The following is a 13,165-nucleotide window of genomic DNA, read 5'->3' on the forward strand; positions in this document are numbered from 1 at the left end:
ATATACAGAGGAAAAAAATTTTTTGAGCCCCTTTCAAAATAAAGTAGTATTTTAATAATAAATTTAGACTCAGTAATTCTTTAAAATGTCAAAAAATCTTTTAAGTTAGAACTGTGTTTATATTTAGGTAACGCATAAATATTTCTGATAAATTTCTGAAAAACGTTCAATACAACAAAATAGTAGCTGATATTTTGGAAATTTGAGTTAGTCAAAATAACTCAAATAATAAATAGCATGAACAGATATATTTTTATTTTCTATATAAAATATTTTATCGTTTTCATATTTTTTCAGAACAATTTTACCAAGCTCTTTTATTTCTTTTTTTTTTTTTTTTTGGTTTTGGCCCACACCCGGTGACACTCGAGTTACTCCTGGCTATGCTTTCAGAAATCACTCCTGGCTTGGGAAACCATATGGAACACCGGGGGAACCTAACTGCTGTCCGTTCTAGATCAGCCACTTGCAAGGCAAAGGCTCTATCACCTGTGCCACTGCTCTGGCCCTATATTTCTTAATATTTTTAAAATTATCCCCTTTTTAAGCTTTTCTGGATAGAAAACTTCAAAATGGATTTTTATATCATTCTTCACTTGAAATATATGATTTGTCACCACCTTTACCCTGTAAACTACTAGTTATTTTATGTGAAAACATTTTTAACTGTAGTTAATCACAGAGAATTTCATTTTTCTGAGGTGGGATGTGGGAAAAGGGGATAAAAATGCAACTCAGCATATTACTGTAGTCCTTGAGGTAAAAAGCAAGATCAAAGTTAATGACTGTATTTAAAGTAAGTCTCTCTGGGATAGTAATAACTGTCAGTGGGGAAAACTGATTTTTCTGTAGGGAATCTCTACACAGCTACTCTATAAAAAATGTTCAGTATGCTGTTAAAATTAATAAAGTGAAACTCCATTATGAATGTTTTCTAAATTCTAGGTATTTACAAAGACCAGACAGGTAAATAAATAAAATATTTTTATCAGTTTGTAAATATATTAATTATAACAAATTTCAGGTTTTTAATAAAATATGTTTAGAAATATATTTAGTAGTAGCACTTCATTTGCACAGAGCCCTACTTTTCCTCTATTATAATGATTTTGCAATAAGTAGTTAATAAATAAAATAATAAATAAAAAAGAATGTTTTATTTACATATGGGCTCCAATGATTCTCAGAAAAGCATCTAAAAAATCTGTAGTCTACCTGGATGGCATATGCCTCTGTAAGCATATTTCCAATACTTTCCAATTAATGAACATGTAGGATAGTTTTGTTGAAGGCATTTATTTTTCCCAGCCCATATTGTTGACCAACTTTTGGCTGTAATATGAATAAGTAGTATGCAAAGTTTACTATCTTAGTAATTTAAGCAATGATAAGGAATTCATGGCTATCTCTGTAAAGGTACATGAACAAAGTAATTTTATATATATTATATATTCATAATTTATTTTAAACATATTAGTACATTTGTAAAATTTTATTTTTTTAATTTATGGAAAGAACATTTTTATGTCTTTACTATTAAACAGATATTTTTGTTGATGACCAGTAAGAAGTTGATCTTATATACAAAGATTAGATATTATTTGTAAGTTGCCAGGTAAAAATTAAAAAACAACAGGTATTATTATCTAAAGCTTTATGAGATCCTTTACATACACCAGAGAAGAGCAGAGGGACTGTTTCAATATTGCAAGGGAAATATATTTAGTAAGACTCTTTCCAAAGGGGCCAAAGTGGTGGCGCAGAAGTAGGGCATTTGCCTTATTTGCCTTGCACATGGCTGACCTAGGACAGACCTAAGTTTGATCCCCCAGTGTCTCATATGGTCCCCCAAGCCAGGAACAAATTCTGAGCATATAGCCAGGAGTAAACCATGAGCGTCATTAGGTGTGGCCCCAAAACCCAAAACCAAAAAAAAAAAAGAAGAGATTTTTTCCAAAATGTACAAGTTCACTAATGAGTGACTCAGCTTTTTTTTTTTTTTTTTTTTTTTTTTTTTTGGTTTTTGGGTTACACCCGAAAGTTCTCAGGGGTTCCTCCTGGCACTACTATGCTCAGAAATCACCACTGGCAGGCTCAGGGGACCATATGGGATGCCGGGATTTGAACCACCGTCCTTCTGCATGAAAGGCAAATGCCTTACCTCCATGCTGTCTCTGGCCCACGACTCAGCTTTTTAAAAATGCCCAAAGAGGGCCCGGAGAGATAGCACAGCGGTGTTTGCCTTGCAAGCAGCCAATCCAGAACCTAAGGTGGTTGGTTCGATTCCCGGTGTCCCATATGGTCCCCCGTGCCTGCCAGGAGCTATTTCTGAGCACACAGCCAGGAGTAACTCCTGAGCACCGCCGGGTGTGACCCAAAAACCAAAAAAAAAAAAAAAAAAAAAAAAAAAATGCCCAAAGAACATTCTATCAGGACTGATGTGCCTGACCACATTCATTTAGTCTTGGGTAAAACTAAAATACAAATTTACAATAAAACAAACAAAATATTTTCAGGTGACTTTACTATGTTCTGTGAAAATAAAATATTAATTATTTTTTCTATTTTAGCTTCCCTTCTTGGTTTTGATTTTCTGTCTTATTAAGTTTAGAATCCACCTTCATTATTATACATAGAACTATCATAAGCATCTACTATTTTCAATACTTTTAAAAAATTGCTTAGAACTTAGTCTTACCGCAGCATGTTACCAAGATCTGTAGCTAATAGTGGCGATGGAATCTCCAACTGCATGCTAAAGCAACCTGGAGAGTCTTTGACAGCACAGACCACCAGTATGTGTAGCTGTCACTCACCTTTCCTATAAAATTAAAAATAAATAAATAAATAAATAATAAAATAAAAAAGAACTTAGTCTTACCACCTGATATAGATGCTATCTATTAACATAAGATTTTACAAAGTAATACTCATTTGTTTTGATGCAGATGCATGGGCACATTGAAAAATTATTGAGTGCAGCATTAAGGTCATAAACTTTGAAGTTAGGCACAAACATCTGCGTTCTTACTCTAATCATTATGAAGCTGATATTCTCTCATTGTGGTGATCACATTATTAAATGTAATTCAGTTAGCCTGGTGATGGCATATATTAACATTATTAAACATATGTAATAACTAATACCATACCTGTTATTTATCTGTTGACACTTATTTAAGTTCCCTTATTTAGCTAATACAATTATATATGTATGAGAATATAAAACTGATTCATTGGTATCTCTGAGACTACTGTCAGGTGATGTTAGTTTTTTTAAAAGTTATCAGTACTGCAATTACAGCAATTATAAACACAAAAACAAATTACTGAATCCAATATTAGCACCTGTGAAAATTACTGGACAAAGTACAGAATGCGATCAGTAGACTATCACTAATTGTTTGGGAAACTCAAAGAATATCAAGTAGAATGTAGTAGCTCATTCACCACTACCAAAAATCATCCAGGTTAAATGTAGGGCAGGAGGAGAACAGAAGAATAGAACTTTCATGCTCATCCCAATTTCTGAATTTAGCACCTTCTTGAATTTGTCAAAGAATCTTAGCTTCTTAGATTCTGGGTAATAACCCCATCTCTACAAGACCGTAAAATTTTTGTAAATGGTTTCTTAATGCACAGTGACCACAAATTAATAATTCAATTAATTCAAGAGCTAGTAAAAGGATACACCTATTTCAGTATTTTGACTTACAATTCATAATTCTCCAAAAAGAAGATATACATTAACAGAATAGAAACAACTCACTGGAAAACAGTCACCTCACAAACATGATATTTTTGGTCTCTGTCTTTTGCTGCACCATTGCTAAGCACATAAGAATCATGATAGCCACGACTCATTGGCCCAATAAAATGTGGCTTTACCATAAGAAAGAATACAAGATGAGACAAAGTAAACTATTGTTCTTTGCATTGGGGATAATTTGAAATTGTAGGACATTCTATTCATTAGAATTGCTCAGTAAAAATGATTTGAAAGAGTCCTGCACAAGAGTAAAATTAAAGTTTGTTTTATAGTTAAAAAAAGCATGACTTAAATACTTAGTAAATATTTGCTTTTGAAATTAAAAGGCTTGACTCCACTAAACTCTCTCTAAACACTGGTATCTAAACACATGCACAACTTTTAAAATAATATCTATTTTGTGTTTGTTTTACCAGTTTGTCTATTGAATGATTATTAAAATTACTTGCCATTTGCCTGAGGAAATGTGTAAATAAAAATCCATCAGAGGCAGTTGGATGCAGCTTACTTTTTTATGAGTCTCAGAGGTAATTAAATAAAATGGACATAATAGAAGGGAAATGAAGCATCAAAACTTTATGTCATATTTTAATGTTGATATTATTCCTAAATAGGTATTTAAAATTTATTTTGTTTTTTTGCATATGTAATGTGAAGAATCAAATTTAGAACATTAAACTTTATCAGTTTTAAAGGTAAAAGTATACTAATATAGATATCCCTATCAAATTTTAAACAAACTAACTTTAAATTGAGTTGTAAATTATTCTAATTATCAATTGTTTATGAGTATATTGTTTTTTATTTATAAGTACATTAAATTATATAGGGGAAATGTCATAAATACAAATTGCTTGGTACATACCAATTTAACATACTTTATAATAAATTAAATGTACAAAAATATGCTTCTGAGTACAATTCTTACGTTGTTTCTAGTGAGTTTATTTCAAACCCTATTTTTATGAACCCAGTTTATTGCAAACTCTATTTTTAATCTGTTCACATTTTTGAGAATTATTTTCTATCATCTGATCATTTGTTTTAAGGCTCTTTCTAGTCTCATCTGTTGTATGAAGTTTTTATGCATCTCATCTTCCAGCTCACTGATTCTGTCTTTAGCAGCTGTTATTATGTTGCTTAGGTTTTTTAGTGTTATTTTTATTTCTGCTACCAATTTCTTTAAGGCTGATCTTTTCGTTTGAAGTTTTCTTATTTATACTTTTATGTCCTCTTGATTTTTATTTGTGGTTCATTTGGTTCGCTCTATAGATTCTTTGAGTTCCTTGAACATCTTTCAATATTTCCTCTCTAAAGTCTTTCTCAAAGAGGCTATGTAGATAGCTGGTATTTGTTGGGTCTTCAGATCCATCATCTTAATTCTTTAAGCATGGTGGTATTCTGTGACGCTTTCCCATAATGTCCTTCACAATATGTATTTTTTGTTACATATTGTGCTTGTATATATAATGTTTAGGGGAAAAGCTCAGACAATCCATTTCACTATGTGGCTGTACACCTCTGCTTTTGTGTGTCTGTGTTTCCCTCAGTGAAGGGGGAAAATTGCCTCTCAGGTTAAATATATCCTTTGGGAAAGGGGCCTTAATCCTTTGATTCTCAGGGCTTTTGCCAGCGTCACCCCGATCTGAGGTTCCTGCTGTTTTTCCATTTGTGATTTTTAAAATTTAGAGTAAGTTGTTGCTAAGACAGTTTACAATTATAAATGAAGAGTAATGGTCCATTTATGGGGAATAAAACAAAATACTTATAAATTAGGATATTTTCTTAGAGAAGTTGAATCAGAAACCCTACAAATTTTTTGTGTGAGCAAGTCATCCAAGCAGATAAAAGCAAAGTACTTTGAAATCTTAATGAAACTCTCAAAAATATTTGTCTCTAAGCAAGCAAAAAAAATGAGTATGTTATTCTTAAATTTAATGAATTAATTAGCTTTACTAAGTATTATAACTCTGAAAAATGTGTAAAGTGAATGGGTTATAATACTGGAAAAGAAGTAAATTTCTAAAAGCAAAGTCATTGTTCTTGAAATATTCTTTTAAACTTTATGTCATATGGGACAGAATTTGATTTTCAAGTACTGTTATGGTGAGTTGAATTGTGTCTTTCATAAAAAAAAAAAAAGAAAAAGAAAAAGATGCATTAGAGTCCTAACCCTAGAATCTATGAATGTGACAAAAAGGTGTATCTTTATCAGGGCAAGTGAGAGTGAGGTCATTTGTAAGTATCCGAGTACAATAGTGTCCTTATAAAAAGAGGAATGTTATCACAAAGGCAGAGACATGAAATATGGCATGTGAAATTGGTTCTTTTATTAGTAGAGATATAGCTATAAGCCAAGGAATAATAATCACTAGCAATCAGCTAGAATATGAGAGAAGCAAGACACAGTCTTCCTCCCAGACATCAAAAGAATCTAATCCTGCTGACAACTTGATCCAAAAAGACAGCCAACAACTATATTTTAGAAGAAAAATAACCCCAGGTTAGAAAAAACACCTTATTCATGCTGTTTAATTTTATTTATAAGTATTATTTTTATTTAATGATACTTTATGTATGTTTAATATAGAGGGTTATTTCATTGTATTCTAGGAAAAATTGTAAGTGGGATTTTAATGCATAAGACATGTAATTTCAAAACACTAAAATAAATTGATTGAAATTAGAAAATAACAAATCTATGTACATTGATATATAAGAAACTGAAAGTAATTATATATCATTTACCCTACATAAGGCATATGATATACAAATACAAAGAACAGTAATGAGAAAATTGTCAGAGATTTTCAGGATTATTCTTTAGGGACTTACTGAAATAGAATCATATTCGGCATTTATTGATGCTAATATTCCCCATTCTTATCCTGCAGATGCACATGAATTATTCAGCCAATACTTTGTATCACTGCTATGTGTTTTAAAATACTTTTCAGGCATAATATAGTTAATGATTCCTATGCAGGATATCTGACCTAGTGCCACCAACTAATTAAAAATTAATTCTGGGAATATGTTCACTAATTTGGATATAATGGTAGTAGTTACCCATTTGAAGAATTAGCAACACAATAGTCAATTCTGTTTATTTTGTCCCCTCTTAGAAGTTGATAAGGATGAAAACATGTATAATGCAAATGGAATTATTTTCTAGTTCAAAAGTAAGTTGTCTATGACTACCAGAATTGTTGTAGCAACAGAATTTAACCTGTTTAAAATGTCATTACAGAAACATTTCTGTCCTTCAAATCAAGCAGTCGGCTAAGATAAACGTGTTTCTCCTGTTTTGTAGAAGGGAGAGCTGCTGCTTAAATTCAACAACAATATATATGAATAAGTCTCAGTCACAGCCATAGAAGTTTATTTCAAGCACCTTGCTTTCTGCCAAGCAGCTGGGCAGCCACAAGCATGCTAAACTAATTGGTGTCAGTTCATTGCCAGGTGGATTTAATTTAGAAATGAATACAGTAAATACTGGGTCATAAAACTATACCATACACTGGCTCATTAACACTCCTTAAGAAATGCTGCAAAATCATTCATTTTTAAAGCATGTGTGAGGCACAGCAGAAAATAGCGCACACTACAAAGAACAAGAACAACCAGTGCTGTGTGGATGTGGGGAGGGCTTTTGCCCTCATTCACTTCTCATGGGAAAGCTGTGTACTCGTCCAATCTTTCTGGAAAACAATATGGATATTTCTAAAAAAAATAAAATAAAAACTGAAAATTGAGCTTCCTTATGTTCCAGCAATACCACTCCTAGGGATATACCCTAGAAACATAAACATGATGATACAAAAATGACCTCCTGCATTCCTATGTTCATAGCAGTACTATTTACAATATCCAGTATATGGAAGCAAACCAGATTCTTGACAAGAGAAGAGTGGCCATAGAAAATGTGGTATATCTACACAATAGAATATTATGCAGTCATTAGAAAAAATGAAGCATGAATTTTGCTTATACATGGACAGACATGGAGAGGATTATACTGTGTAAAATGGGTCAGAGGGAGAGGGATACACATAAAATAATCTCACACATCACTGGTATATAAGAAAATTAAAGATAGTGTGTGAATAATATCCAGAAATAATAGAGATGAAAATCAGGAGGATTAGTCCATGATAGGTAGCTTGGTACAAAGAGTAAAGAGTGTAGTTAGAGTAGAGAAGGTCTAATATATACAGGACATTCATGGCACCCCTTCATTTGCAGTAGTACAAACCACAATGTCGTAAAAAAAAAGAGAGGGGGAAAGCAAGCAAGCAAGCAAGCAAGCAAGGGAGAGATAGAGACAGAGAGTGACAGAGACAAAGAGACAGACAGAGAGAGAAGTAAAACGTCTGCCCCAGAGGCAGTCCGGATCAGGTGTATGGGTGGGAAGAAGGCATCAGGGAGGGTGAGAGGGAAACTGTTGACGTTGGTGGTATTGGTGGTGAAAAATCTGCAGTGGTGAATATTGTTATACACTATGACTGTAACTCAATCATGAACAACTTTATCTGTGAAAAAGAAAACTGTATTATGAACAAACTTGTATCTATGGTGTTTAAAAACATGTGTGAGGATAATTCTCTCACTGTTGAAGGGAAATTGCTCTTATTAAAGATGAACTTTCTATGGGACTACCTATTATCACCCATTTCTGAGTCACAATAGGTACAATAGATAACCCACTGATAGATAACCCGATGAGAAAATGTGGATGTTACAACAAAAGAAAAAAAAATAAAAGACCTTTTGAGAAGTCAGGAAAGTAGTAAAAAATCACAAGGTGACCTGAATAAAACCTTAAAGCAAAAATCGCAATTGAGTTTTCTTATTAAATTATTTTTTGTCTTTTCTGTTTTATTTTATTTTGCATTAATGTTGGAAATAAACTTCAGAGGCTTATGGCCTTGTAAACAAGAGATATTGTACAAAAGACTTGGAAGAGAGAATGTGAAAAAAGGTATCAGTTTTCTATAGAGAAATCCATATAACTAATAAGAACACTTTCTACAATGTTTACACAAACATAAATATAACTTCAATCCTGGGAAGTCAAATGGCATTTGGATAACCTGCAAATCTTCAGCCTAACAATAAAGCTGAAATTCGCTATCAATATGGGATTTGGCTCTAAACACTGAGATCTGAGCACTGCAGTGAGAGCTAAAATACAGCTGGCACTCTCCTCACATGAAAGAAACCAACACTCCACATAGGATTATGACAAAGCCCAGAGTCTACACATCGTGACATTTCACAATATGGTGGATATAGTAAAGAAAAAAAAAAAGTCACATTCCCTAAACTGAAGAAAACATAACCATTCTAAAAGGGAACCACAAAACACATTGATTCAAGCCTGAATCAGATGGCAAAACCATGAATACAACATTTTAAAGCAATTCTTATAATGGTGAGTTAAACATTTGAATAAAGTAACATGGATTATATAGATGAAAAGAAAAACATTGAAGAAATAAAGTGAAGATTTTACTAATAAAACTAGATTATTTAAACACTACACTGCAAGATTCCCAAAGCAACACTTTATCTTTAAATTATATTAATATTCAATACAAAGAACATTATGAGCTCTCATTTGGGGCACAAAGAATTATTCTATAAAGGCAAGCATATTTTGGTAGGAAAATTAAATTATATTCAATTTGAAAAAATAAATATGTTTTGTTTTGGACTGTAATTTTAGTTCTTTACAAATAAAGTCAAACTATAATCTTTAATTTTTGAAGTTTATGTCTCTTCTAAAATAAATACAAATATTGGTACCTTAAAGACTAATTATTAAAACTGTCTCAGACATTTTAGTTACATTTGGATGAAACATGGACATCAGCTTTTTGTCCTAAATAAGAAGCTGAACACATGGAAAAATAAAAAACTCTTCTTAAGACCATGGAGCAAACAAATAACAATGATAAAATAATCAGGACATACCAGAAGCTCCAACTGCATCATGTGTGACAAATTTCATAAGATTCAATGCAAATAAGTGGAAGAATGAAAACTGCAGAGAAAGTGTTATCTGTGGTTCCATTTGGTTCCAAGACCAACCAGATTCTTGAAGTGAAATTTGAGACAAATTGTACCAACTGTCTAGTAAACAAGAAAGAAAATAAACCATAGTAGAGGGAAAATGATTGGCCTTAGATACATGTGAGGGCTCTGCTCTAAATAAGGCCTGGTGACACATGAACATACTAACAGGACTCACACCTGGTGCCTTATCAGCACTTTTCTGACATGAAGGATCCAAAAGTCTCATCCTAAAACACAAAGAATGTTAATGCAACAATCCCCAGTCCCTACTACTTCAGACATCCTTTCCCACACAAGAAAGAAAACATAAAAATGTTTTTGTAGTTCTAACAATGAATATTACTAAAATAAGCCCTAATCAGAAGGCAATACCATGATTCTCCCCAACAACACTTCAATACAAGTCCTAAAGCCCTTTATCTTTCACACAGCACATTGCCAAAACAAAAATGACAAAATATACCAAAAGTCAGAAATCAGGATGAAAAGACAAGATGAGCAGATGATCCAGAAACAGCAGGGTATTAGTATTATCAGTCAAAATTTTAAACTTCTATGACTTATGTACAAAAGGGCACAAACTCAATAGGGGACATTCAAGGGCACGTGGGCTATTTAAGCAGAAATGGAAGTCAGAATTGACCTAAAAGAAAATCTAGGGATTAAAAGTTTCTTTTTATATAAAAGAGGCAAAAAATATCTCTAAAATATTTAGAGCAACTGGACACAGCTAAAAAAAACAAAAACAAAAACAAAACCTTTAAGAAGGCCAGTGTGACAGAGCAGCAGTAGGCCATTTGCCTTGCAGGTGGCTAACCCAGGATGGACTTCAGTTCATCCCCAAACAGCTTATCTGGTCCCCTGAGCAGGAGCTATTCCTGAGCACATAGCCAAGAGTAATCCCTGAGGGTAAGTGAGTGTGTCCCCAAAACCAAAAACTAAAAAGGAAAAAGCAAATAAAAGAACCTCTAAGCTAGAATATGTTGCAATAGAATCCTAGAATACTGCAAAACAGTAAAGACCAAAATAAACAGTATCTGAAGACTGTAGAAAAACAACAGCAATGTGGGCATCATGCAAATGATAATATAGAAGGAAAACTTAGAAACAGAAATATTTAAAACAATAACTGAGATTTACCTAAAGTAAAGTCAAATTCTAAGCCATACATTTAAGAGATCAGAGTGCAAATAATCCAAGACACAATATTGAGAACATTATCTTTAAATAACAAAATATCAAAGTAAACAAAAATCTTAAGTAAAACAAAAATAATAAAAAGCAACTTATTTAGGAGCAAAGATAAATTTTTACATCTCATGTCCTGCTTTTTATAGATATGATAAGAAATGCAATAACCTAAGGATATGTATATTCATGTATCTTCAACATTTAGAAAAGAAATAAATAATGACAAATTAAGTCCAGGAAGTATAAAGTAAAAAGTAGTAATTATAACAGAATACAATTAATTATAAAATAGGAGCTTCATTGAGAAAATAAATTAAAAAAACAAAAGTTGATTAATTAACAAGACATTAAATCAATTACCTTCCATATAACTGGCTGAAAGAATACTCATTATCTCCATTTTTATATTTATGGTTTTCTCATTAATATGACAGTGAATGACCACCATGTAAGTGAAGAGAATTAGGTTCAAAAACATCAGGAAGATAAAAAGCAGCAAACTAAATTATTTTAAGTATGAAGTAGTTTGTCATGTGTATGGAAGGGCAATGTGGTTGATCAGCTCTAAGTTATTGGGGAAGGTAGACTGATCCAAACTCTAAGAGCTCTTATACATTATAATCAGGAATTTGTTTTGATGAATCCTATTAATATTTTAATAAATAGAGCCACTTCTATGATTATATAAGTTTATGCTTCCTCAGCACTCTTGAAACACAACTATAATCTATATAAGCAAAACAATAGTCCATGTTACATCTGGCTGTGACACTTGAATCAAGTGGGTCATGGAGGCAGGGTCTGGGATTACCAGTACTTGGGACATTTGTATTGTCAAGTTTCTAGTGACAACCTGGATGGCAGTACAGGTGCCCAAGGCACATGTATGATAAATCTCTAGTCTGAAGAGCAACAAAAGCAATTGGCCCTGCAAGATTTCACACACTTGAAGAATATTGCTGGGAAAGCCATGCCAGGTGGCTTGAATGGAGGCTGTTACATTAGGCATGGACTGTGTCCTTGAAGGCTACCACAAGCAGAATTTGGCTGAGTATGGGTTGGTGTAGACCCCATGTTATTCAGATGAACACTGCAGAGTGCTGTGTATCAAAACAGAATTGACTACATTCAAGGGAAGGCTAAACCCTGTACTATCTCTTCTACCCTTTAGTATACATTTTTAATTTTCTAATGTACATTTCTTTATAAGAACAAAAGTACACAAAGTAAAATTTATATAATTAATTTTATTATAGTTAATTATTTTGAAGTCCTGGCTATGAAAGTATTATGAAGGTATTTTAAAATTGTTTATTCTAAATTCTCTTTTTAGTCTATACATTTAGGTTTTTTTTTTTGTTTGTTTGTTTTTTTGTTTTTGGTTTTTGGGCCACACCCGGCATTGCTCAGGGGTTACTCCTGGCTGTCTGCTCAGAAATAACTCCTGGCAGGCACGGGGGACCATGTGGGACACCGGGATTCGAACCAAACACCTTTGGTCCTGGATTGGCTGCTTGCAAGGCAAATGCCCGCTGTGCTATCTCTCCGGGCCCACATTTAGGTTTTTTTCTACAATCATTATAGACTTCATTTTTTTTTCTTTTTTCTTTTTTTTTTTTTCTGTAGAATCTATTATATTCCTTTTATCTATGGAGACCATGAGGATTCCCAGGGCCACATCTAATGGTGCTCCCAAGGCTATACCAGGTGATGCTGAAGGTGAAGGGAGAGGGAGGGGGATTAGGTGCTGGGTTTTACATTCCAATTTGCTGCTAATAATTGATGACAAATTTTGCATTAGTGCCTGTGAAGAATTTCTGTCTGAAATTTTCTTTTTACTCTCACACAATTTTATGTTTCATATGTTAAGATTTATATTGGTCTTGCTAATGAAATAGGAAATTTATGTTCTAGATTTCCCAAAGGTATTAGTATAAGATGGCTTTAAAAGAAATTTATATATATATTATATATATATATAAATTTCTTTTAATATATATATTTACCTGAGAAACTATTTGGTCTGGTGTTTTCTTTGTGAAACAAGTTTCTATTAGAAATTCAATTTCTTTCTCAGATATAAACCTATTAGGATTTTCAACATTTTACTGTAAGTCATAAATTGTA

At 32.7% G+C, this 13,165-nt stretch overlaps 1 non-coding gene across 1 annotated transcript; it reads left to right on the top strand.

The window, feature by feature from the left end:
- The first annotated feature begins 2,700 nt into the window (after positions 1–2,700).
- On the top strand, positions 2,701–2,829 carry LOC126005008 (small nucleolar RNA SNORA44). Its single transcript, XR_007494195.1, has one exon. It is a non-coding gene; the product is annotated as a small nucleolar RNA SNORA44 (small nucleolar RNA).
- The last annotated feature ends 10,336 nt before the right edge of the window (positions 2,830–13,165 follow it).

This window comes from Suncus etruscus, chromosome 3 (assembly GCF_024139225.1).
Source record: "Suncus etruscus isolate mSunEtr1 chromosome 3, mSunEtr1.pri.cur, whole genome shotgun sequence".
Taxonomy (NCBI): Eukaryota; Metazoa; Chordata; class Mammalia; order Eulipotyphla; family Soricidae; genus Suncus; species Suncus etruscus.